Genomic DNA, 9,329 nt, shown 5'->3' with positions numbered 1-9,329 from the left:
ACGAGTTGTTTTCTGGCTGAGATTGGCAATATACCAACCCTCGACCGTCTGTTGTTTCATATAGTTTATTTGACCATTTAACCTGATTTAAAGTTTTTGAAGGAAATTTGGACGATGCAAATATATGAGCCTGTTTTACAGTCGCAATAGTGTATGGTTGTTGTGATAATGTTCTTATTACTGGATCATCAGAACTTTTCAATTTGTTGTGTCTGTTTATTATAGATAGTGCGACTGAGTCGCATACATTTCTTATACCCATTCCTCCGTTGGATATTGGTGTATAAAATAAACTGTCGGGCGTATCGTGTGGCAACCTGAGCAGAAGCTTTACTCTTTTCCTAATTTCAGAACCAAGTGACATCAATAGACCTTTGGTAACTTTTCCAAGGACCAGTTGATGAATAATACGAGGTATTAAATTGGTTTGATCAAATATACTTTTTTTTCTGGCTTTAACGGTGCTCTGGTCAGTTTGTTTAACATTGAGGCGAGAAGGTTACAGCTTATGGATCGTTTTCTCCTTGGGTCAAATTCAATGCCTAGATATTTGAATCCCTTTACATACGATAGAGGATTAATGGGTTCGTTATTTATAAAGTACTAGCTGCTGTAAGCCAATAAAAAAATAAACGGACGCTCTGCATGCGTGACGTAATTTGTTTGAGTTTTGAAAGGTATTTACATCATTATAGATTACCATGTGTATTTACATTGTATCGTAGTTGTTTTACATAGGAAGATTAATTCGTACGTGATCATTCACCAATGACTCTCACGTCTACCATAATTGCACACATTTATAAATCACTTCACGTACCGCCTGGGACACTGCCACGCACCCCCAGGGGTCCGCGTAATGAGAACCACTGCCCTACACCACAGAACTCCCACTTGTCATCGCTCGTCAAGCGAGATATACTGGGGTGAGACCATGGAGAGATTTGAGAGTGGAAGAATACTGAGTTATGAAGATCGTTTTCACAGATGTCCAGTAGGGGTGGAACAGAAAATTACAACAACAAACAATACAAAAACGGATAGGGAGACAAAGGCGGCCGGTTGTGGTGCTGTCCACCCACCCCTCGTGTGCCGTGCCGGCCTTCAAAGTACTTGAAGGGAAGCTAAGCAAGTCACAGAAATGTAAATTTAAAAAATGTTAATTCCTACCGAAAGGGGTGGGTGGGGTGGTGTGTGACATAATTTGCAGCTGCTTAACCACCCCCCCCCCCCCCCGGTGGCCTGGCGAATATGCTCCAAGTACACGCGTGAGTGTTTGTTTGTGATCAGCGCCGTATCCTCGTGGGCCTGTGAGAGCGAAATATTCCAGCCAGCCCTGCCCATTCATTTAAAAGGTCAGAAAACTCTTCCGGTGCGTCAGTCCAAGGGCAGCGCTCAACTAAGAATGTAAGTATCCATCTGCATGTAGCAACGCCCACCGCATTGCTACACTTCTGTTAAACTGTTATTATTAATCGGGGAGGTCAAGCGATTTCGTGGCAGGAGTTTATATCTATTTATCGTGTGTCCTGACGAGCAATAGCGCACTGAAATTAATACGGCTACAGCTAATATTGATGTCTATCCTCGATGTGCTCAGCCTCACACGAGTATATGTTACCGTGTTAAACATCACCACTGGGAAGACAAAGGTGGCTGGGAGTGTTGGTGACAATTCCATCCCGGTGATCTTATTCGGTGCTCCCGAGAGGCCAGGCTCTTAGCAGTGTGCTCGTCTGCCTGTGTGTATGGCGCGCGGTAGTGTAGCGGTCAGCACGCTGCGCTACGAACCCGGCGACACAAGGTTCATTTCCGCTCACGGTCAATGCCAGTGACGATTATCTGAACCGGTCCTGGGTACCTCCATTAGATGGACTCTGCCTCACAGGAGTACCTGGTGCGGTGTGTTAACATCACCACTCGGGAGACAAAGGCGGCCGGTGGGAGGTGTTGTCCACACACCCCTCGTGTGCCGTGTCAGCCTGCAACTCTTCGAACGGGGTCCCGCGATAACTTTTACCATTTTAAGTTTTGTAACGCCAGCTGTTATTATGACACGTACGGCTCTCTTTGTCAGCAAACTGATGGTGAGAGCCTCCCATGTCTATGGGAACCCTGCGGGTTAATTGGCCACACTTCATCAAACCGATCACTGCGGGTTTCGTGAAAGGCGCCGTGGAAGAAGACGGAAGGCGCGTCAATGATTGTTGCTGCAATACCCTCTGCTGCCCATCGCGTAGCCCTGCCACTGTTATCACTCTGTCGGTGCATTGCAGTCACCACTCAACTCCAATCCAGGTGCAAGCTCGCTTAGCGCGCAAGATCTGACGAATTCTGTCGCAATTCTGGTGAGGTAGTCAGAGGTTCAACCTGAATTGCATTCTAGTCATTCTTAGTGCTGTTGTTGTGTATTGAATGCATTTTAGCTCACGCCTGGACTGAGGAGATAACCGAGTGAGCCAGAGGGAGTTCATCAACGCTTGTGCATCCGGATACCATGGGGTTTACACAAACAGATGTTGTGTACTTCATTCTGGTGAGTGGGTGCGCACAATCCGCCATGCTGAGAAAAGTTTCAGAACGATAGAATTACTTCGCACTGCCGCAAGACTCCCGCACACGGCACCTACGCGTGAGGCCACGTCACCGCCGTCCGCAGATTTCTTCAATGGGTCCCAATGCAGTCCCGAGTCAACTACAAGTTCGCACTCGAGATCACCTATCGACTTGCCCACGTCGATATCTCTCACACGACTCTACTCTCCTCCACCAACTCACCTGCCGTTCCCCTCCCATCTCACTCTACTCTATTCCTCACTTTCTGCTCTAGAACTCAAGCTTCCTGTTGCAGCTCCTCCAGGTCAACCCTCAATTTCTTCAAACACCGTTTTCAGTAAAGCACCCCTCTTCCCACCTTGCCCTCCTTTAGCCCTCAACACAAAGCCCTCAACTCCGTCGAGTTCATAGACCACGTGTTCTAGTACAGGGTCTTGAGATATGGTCGCGTTTAGATGCTTTATAAAGAAAGTCAAATTAACTTGAACGTGTGCAAATGGGACGTGTATGTGTGTGTTTATGCTTTTCAACTAAGGTTCAAGCATACGCTGTCTCCTTCCATTTGTCTGAAATACGGGGAAACGATCATTCTCGTAGCAATGGAGGGTTGGCTTGGAACTGCAAAAAGTGCACTTGATTTCTAGCGCAGCAAGTGTGGAAAGGAGTCGAGTGAGGTGAAATGAGAGAGGTAGCTGAGTTGGTGGAGGGGAGTAGAGTGAACACAACTGTTGCCTAAAGTTTTGCTGCTGTTACGGACATGACGTTTAAAACCGGGCAAATTCATGTCAAAGGCAACCCCGTTTTTGAACACATTCCGTAATCCACGGGTTTGCGTGATTTTTCCAAACTTGTGTCTGGGTGCGTCAGCTGACGTTGCTGCTGAGTGGCGTTTCTACGGCACGGCTCGCCTGCAACTCGTCCACTCACTACCTGCTACGTGGAAACTGCTGTGACATGTGTCTCCCAGGTGAGCAGACGCACTAACCACGAACTATAAATCAACCTGCCAATTGATCAGGGAGTGATGACACACAGAGCGATGTTTAATAAGGTTCAACATTTATCAATTCAACAACCATATTTTAAGAGGCTGGTGTATTTGTGCGTATGTGTACATTGGGCTGGGTGAGCCTCAATGTTCGTGTTTGTTCTGTGTGGGGCACAATAGCGCAGTAGTTTGTCCAATGCACGATCAACCCAGTGACCAACATCTGGCGAGGATACATCCCTAATTTCTGGGCGAGTACACCTACAACACCAGTAGCAATCGGTATCTGAACCCGTTCTGGGCATATCCTGGGGTTGACTCAGCCTTAAATGGCTACTATACCTGACATGATGTCAACATCGTCGCTGGACAAATCAAGAGGCCAGGCGAGGTGCTGGCCACACCACCACTCGTGATTTGTACTGGCTTTAATAGGTGCACGCTAACAGCACCTGCTCCAAACGCCTGGAGGGCTACCCAGGGTATACCTCTGTCCGTTTGTTACAGGATATCGTCGGGTGACCTGGTGCAATGCTGGATCTCCCACTCGGTGTGAGCGCTGCCCTCCGGACACTCCCAATCGGTGATGGGGCAGTTGTGGAGAGAGTGGAGAGTTTTCCATACCTGGGCAGTGTGCTTATGACCGGCTCCAGTATAACAGCAGATGTCTCACTCTGAATCAGTCGAACGGCAATATCTTTTCATCGGTTACGTAACGCTGTGTGGAAGCTACCTGGTCTGTCGCTCCGCACGAAGCTTCAGGTCTTCTCGGCCACAGTCATTCCCTCCCTTCCCTACGCTTGCGAAACATGGACCCCCCTAATGGAGCATCTTTGCCGGTTAGAAACATTTAGGCTGGTCTGCCTACGATCCATCCTGGGTTTAACCAGGCTGGATTGTGTGAGGAGCTCACAAATCCTTGAAAGATCTGGGCAAAGTCACATCGGTGAGCTCCTCTGGCAGGCAAGGCTGCTTTGGCTGGGTCATGCAGCCCGCATGCCCAGCCACCGCATGCCTAAACAGCTTTTGTTCGGCCGGATCAAGGGGGCTAAACGGGCGCGGCACGGGCTAGAAAGGAGATGGAGTAATGTGGTACAGGAGGACGTGGAGCTGAGTGGACTTGCCGATGACTGGTACCAGCGGTGTCAAGATCGGCCTCTGTGGAGGAGGCTCGTGAAGGACGCTACTGGGCAGTTGGAGGCAGTCGCCCTCCAACAACAATGGAGGGCGGAGGAGCGACGCTCACAACCACGAGTGGAGCGCCGGGTGGCTAAAGCACAGCAAGTTGGCAGAGTAGGGGTCACAGGTGGGGCATCAGCCAGTCATCTTGGTCATCTCTGTCAGTCGACCCGTGACACCTGGGTCTGCCCCGTGACTTCCTGCCAGTGGGCGTTCGACACTTCACGCGGCCTCAATGTGCACATAGCCTGGCACAAGCGTCGTGGTGACGTCACCGCCACTTAGTGGAACAAGCTGCCCCTCCCTACACGTCAAAAAATCAGCCTCACTCGCCATCCTTCATTCACTGGTGCCCTTTGCCGAGCCTTACTCCCCCCTCTCTTCCCCATCACCAAATTCCATCCCTCTTTCCGACGTCCCTACCCATCCATCGCACTCACTCATTATTAACCACTCATTGTCACTTTTATCATGGTTTATTTCACGCATAATCATATTCATCACTAGCGGTAAGTACCCGGCGTTGCTCGGGCAAAAAAGGAAGATACACACATGGACTTACACACAGACATTGATCCACACACATAGAAACACATCAACTTAGATGCACACACACACACATATATGGTTAAATCCAGGAAAGGATCGTTAGCAGGCCAGCCTAAATGTTTCTAACTGGCGAAGATGTTCCATTAGGGGGGTGCACGTTTCGCAAGCGTAGAGAAGGGAGGGAATTACCGTGGCCGAGAAGACCTGGAGCCTCATGCGGAGCGAATGACCAGGTAGCTTCCACACAGCGTAACGCAGCCGATGAAAAGATAATGGCGCTCGACTGATTTGGAGTGAGACCTCTGCTGTTAAACCGGAGCCAGTCATGAGCACACTGGCCAGGTATGGGAATCTCGGCAATCTCTCCACTACTGCCCCATCACCAATTGTGAGTTGTGGGGTGGATTGTTCGATGGTACACAATAGCCAGGCAGGTGCTTAGTTTTGGTGGGTCTGATGGTAAGGCCTCACCTCTTATTGGCACACTCCAGTTTCAGCAGCAGTGAGCTGCAATCACCAGAGCATCGGCATACATAACATGGTTGAGCAATAGGGAGGCATCCCTTGACCGCACCCGGGCATGGATCAGCCTCCCATTGTATGTGTACCATATGGTAATTCCTCGGGAACAGCAATTGAAGGCTTCACGAACTACGTGGTCAAAAGATATGTTAAATAATGTGGAGGCAGAGTACATCCCTATCACACCCTAAGGTGTAGAGGGAATGGCTCTGACTGACGGCCATGTAGTTTGACGCGGGGCCACTCACCATCATGAAGGTCCTTAAGGATCATTAGCAAAGTTTGAGGGACTCCAAAAGCATGAAGAACAACCCAGAGGCCAGGCCTACTGATGGTATCATAGGCCTTGAGCAGGTCAATAAAGCAGATACATTCACTCACATACACACATGGACCTACAGACACGCAAAAAAATGGACTTACACTGACTGACATGGAGCCATGTACACAAAGCGACTAACACAGACAGCCATGGACTGACACACACAGACATATCGACTCACACAAACACATGGACTTACACACACATACATAGACTGACACACACATTGCCCTACACACACATAGACATATGGACTGTGACACACAGACATCTACTTTAGATACACACACACATCGACTGACACACACGCATTGACTTACACACATCGAGTGAAACACACGTATGGACTAACACACACATGTGGTCTAACACACACACAGCGACAGATACGCACACAAATGGACTGACACACACACACAAACACTTGTACGTACACACACACACGGGGCGTTGTCCGTTAGAAAAATACAGACACACACATGGACTTACACACAGACATGGACCCACACACATAGAAACGCATCGACTTACACGCACACAAACACATATGGACTCACACACACAGACATTGACTTTAGGCAGACGCATGTAGTTTGTGCACACGAACATTATAATAGTAAGATTATTAGGCAACTTATTAGTTTCATAATAGTAAAGAATGAAGCAAAATTGTTATGTGCACACAAACATTATTTGTAAACGTATTTGTTTAATAATAGTAAACAATAAACCTGAGTTCTTAGCGAAAGATTGAATAAAATTGTACTTTACATTGGCGTGGTGACGCCTCATCCCGTGCAGAGCCCGCGGCCTCGCCTAGATTGGCAAGCCAGAGGAGGTGAGACATTGGCAGGCTGCGAGCTGGACCGCTACCTCCCCCCACCATCCCCCCGCCCTCGCCAGAATAATACTATGTAACCGCTTAAATAATATGAAATTAATATCTAAGGACTTTATATGAGTAACTGCACGCATTGGGGTGGGGGGGGGGGGGGAAGAGGACATCACACTGTGAAGAGAAATCGGCAGCGTGATGTGTATATTTATTACAGGATAAACGCGTGAAATAAAATGTCCCCGTGAGCTCGAGCGAACGCGCATCAGTTGGCAGGGGTCGCCCCCCCCCATGCAATTGGCGTCACTTGGAACGGTCGACGGCGCTCAATAAGTAAATAATTAATCATAGAAATGGCACAAATGTGTTAATTAAACTACTTTAAAGTTTACGGATGGGAAAACGGAATAGCCTATTCCCACCACGAGGCTTAGGGCGTGCCACCTGTCAAATTTTGTTCCACGTTCAGCCCACCGTCCGAGAGCCAAATCTCCCGCAAGCGCGAGCGCGCGGAGACTTTTATATATAAGAAAGAAAAGATGATGTCGTTGCAACACTAAATGTCTTCTGTTTGCAGTATTTAATGAATCTTAACGAGTTGCATTTGTTTATATTTATTTTAAAGTGTCTATCATCAAATAATGTAATAGTTATATTTAATAGTTTATTCATGCCACATTTCGTTTCTGCAAGCAGGATAAGGTCGTCAGCAAACATCATAGAGTTTACATTTTGATTTCCTGCATTAACTCCTATATATGTCGGCAAGTTATCTAATAATTCATCCATAATCATGCTAAATAGTAACGGTGAATGTGGATCCCCTTGCTTTACACCTCTTTTTATATGTATATTACGCATTATTGTTGATTCAAATACAATATCAGTTACATTACACTTATAGATGTTGGTCAAGTACGTTATGGATTCTTTTGATAAATTAAATCGGTTTAAGGCTCTGTCAATCGATTTGTGACTGACGGAATCGAATGCCTTGCTGAGGTCTATTGACACTATTTGCGTATTTGAGTGATTTTGCCTGGCGTTGTGTATGATGAAGTGTAGTAATGCACTGGAATGCTTTCTGCCTGTAATTAACCTTTAATTGCTGCCCTAGACGATAACTTAAATTGTTATGTAATAGCCTGATTACAATTGAGGAAATGGTTATGGGTCTCCAATTTGAGGGTTTTTCTAATTCCTCTTTAGTTTTCGGGATTAGTCTTGTTTTGTGTTGTTTAAATATTTGTGGTATATCCTGTATTTAAAGGATGATATTTAAGATATCTAGTAAATATTTTATTGCTAGTGTCCTAATATCGCTAAGAGTTATGTTGTCCTGACCAGGCAACGTATTTTTCATAATTGCTATGGTTTAAATCAACTCATCCATGGTGATTGCTTTAACGATATCAATGCAGGTTTGGTCGTTTTTCAATTTAGATGGTATATTATCTGGAGGAGAGTCTGATTGGAATAAATGAACAAATGTTCCCCGTATGCTTTCTTCCGTTGGGTATATACTTGGCCCCAATCTATCTGAAATAATCTCGTCTAAAAGAGCTTTCTTGTTCGTATGGTATAAATATTTATATCTCCTGTATTTGATTCGCTTCGATTGTCTTCGATGCATACTCTCATGAATTTCCTTTTTTATGTGTGTTCTTTTCTTTTTAGTGGATTACTTTGATTTAAATACTTTTCTACGTGAGAATTGAGTAGTAGTAATGCCTGATTATGGCTGTAATTCAGGCTCTTTAGATCGTTAATTATGATTTGAAGATCTTCACCTGCTGTGGGTGATTGTTCTTTTTCGTCCCTTATTGCTGGCTGATCTCCTTCCGGACGCGTAGTTGCAAGTGTACCGACAGCTGGCGATTTCTCAATTATTGATGTTGTTTCCGATGTTGTCGGTAAAACTATGTTAACAAGGCATTGATTTCCAACATTATGGGTGTTTTGTTGTAATGTCCTTACCAATGCCTTGTACTCAATATTTCTCCTCTTCCCTTTAATCGCATCTAGCGTTCTGTGTGGCATAACTGAGTTTTGTATTATTTGATTTATGTTTGGTCCTCATCCTTCTGCTAGGCTTCCTTATGGGCCATAATTTCAACCTCTTCTTTTCCCCATCTAACTGTCCTTCCTGGTGATTTTTGCTGTAATATTGCCTCATGTTCTGTTGGATGAGTTCGTCTGGTATGTACCCCTAAACCCGTTTTCGTGGTAAAACCTCTGTTGCAATGTATACAACTAAACAGTGTGTCATTAATTGTGCTGGTTATAGTATTAGTTCTACCTATGAGACTTTTGAAAGTTCTTCCGTAATGCGACGCAATCTTGTGTATGCTATCTGCTGTGCGATTACATATTCGACA

This window comes from Lampetra fluviatilis, chromosome 4 (assembly GCF_964198595.1).
Source record: "Lampetra fluviatilis chromosome 4, kcLamFluv1.1, whole genome shotgun sequence".
NCBI classification, from domain to species: Eukaryota; Metazoa; Chordata; class Hyperoartia; order Petromyzontiformes; family Petromyzontidae; genus Lampetra; species Lampetra fluviatilis.
The sequence above is the reverse complement of the archived record's forward strand: the minus strand, read 5'-3'. Positions refer to the sequence as shown.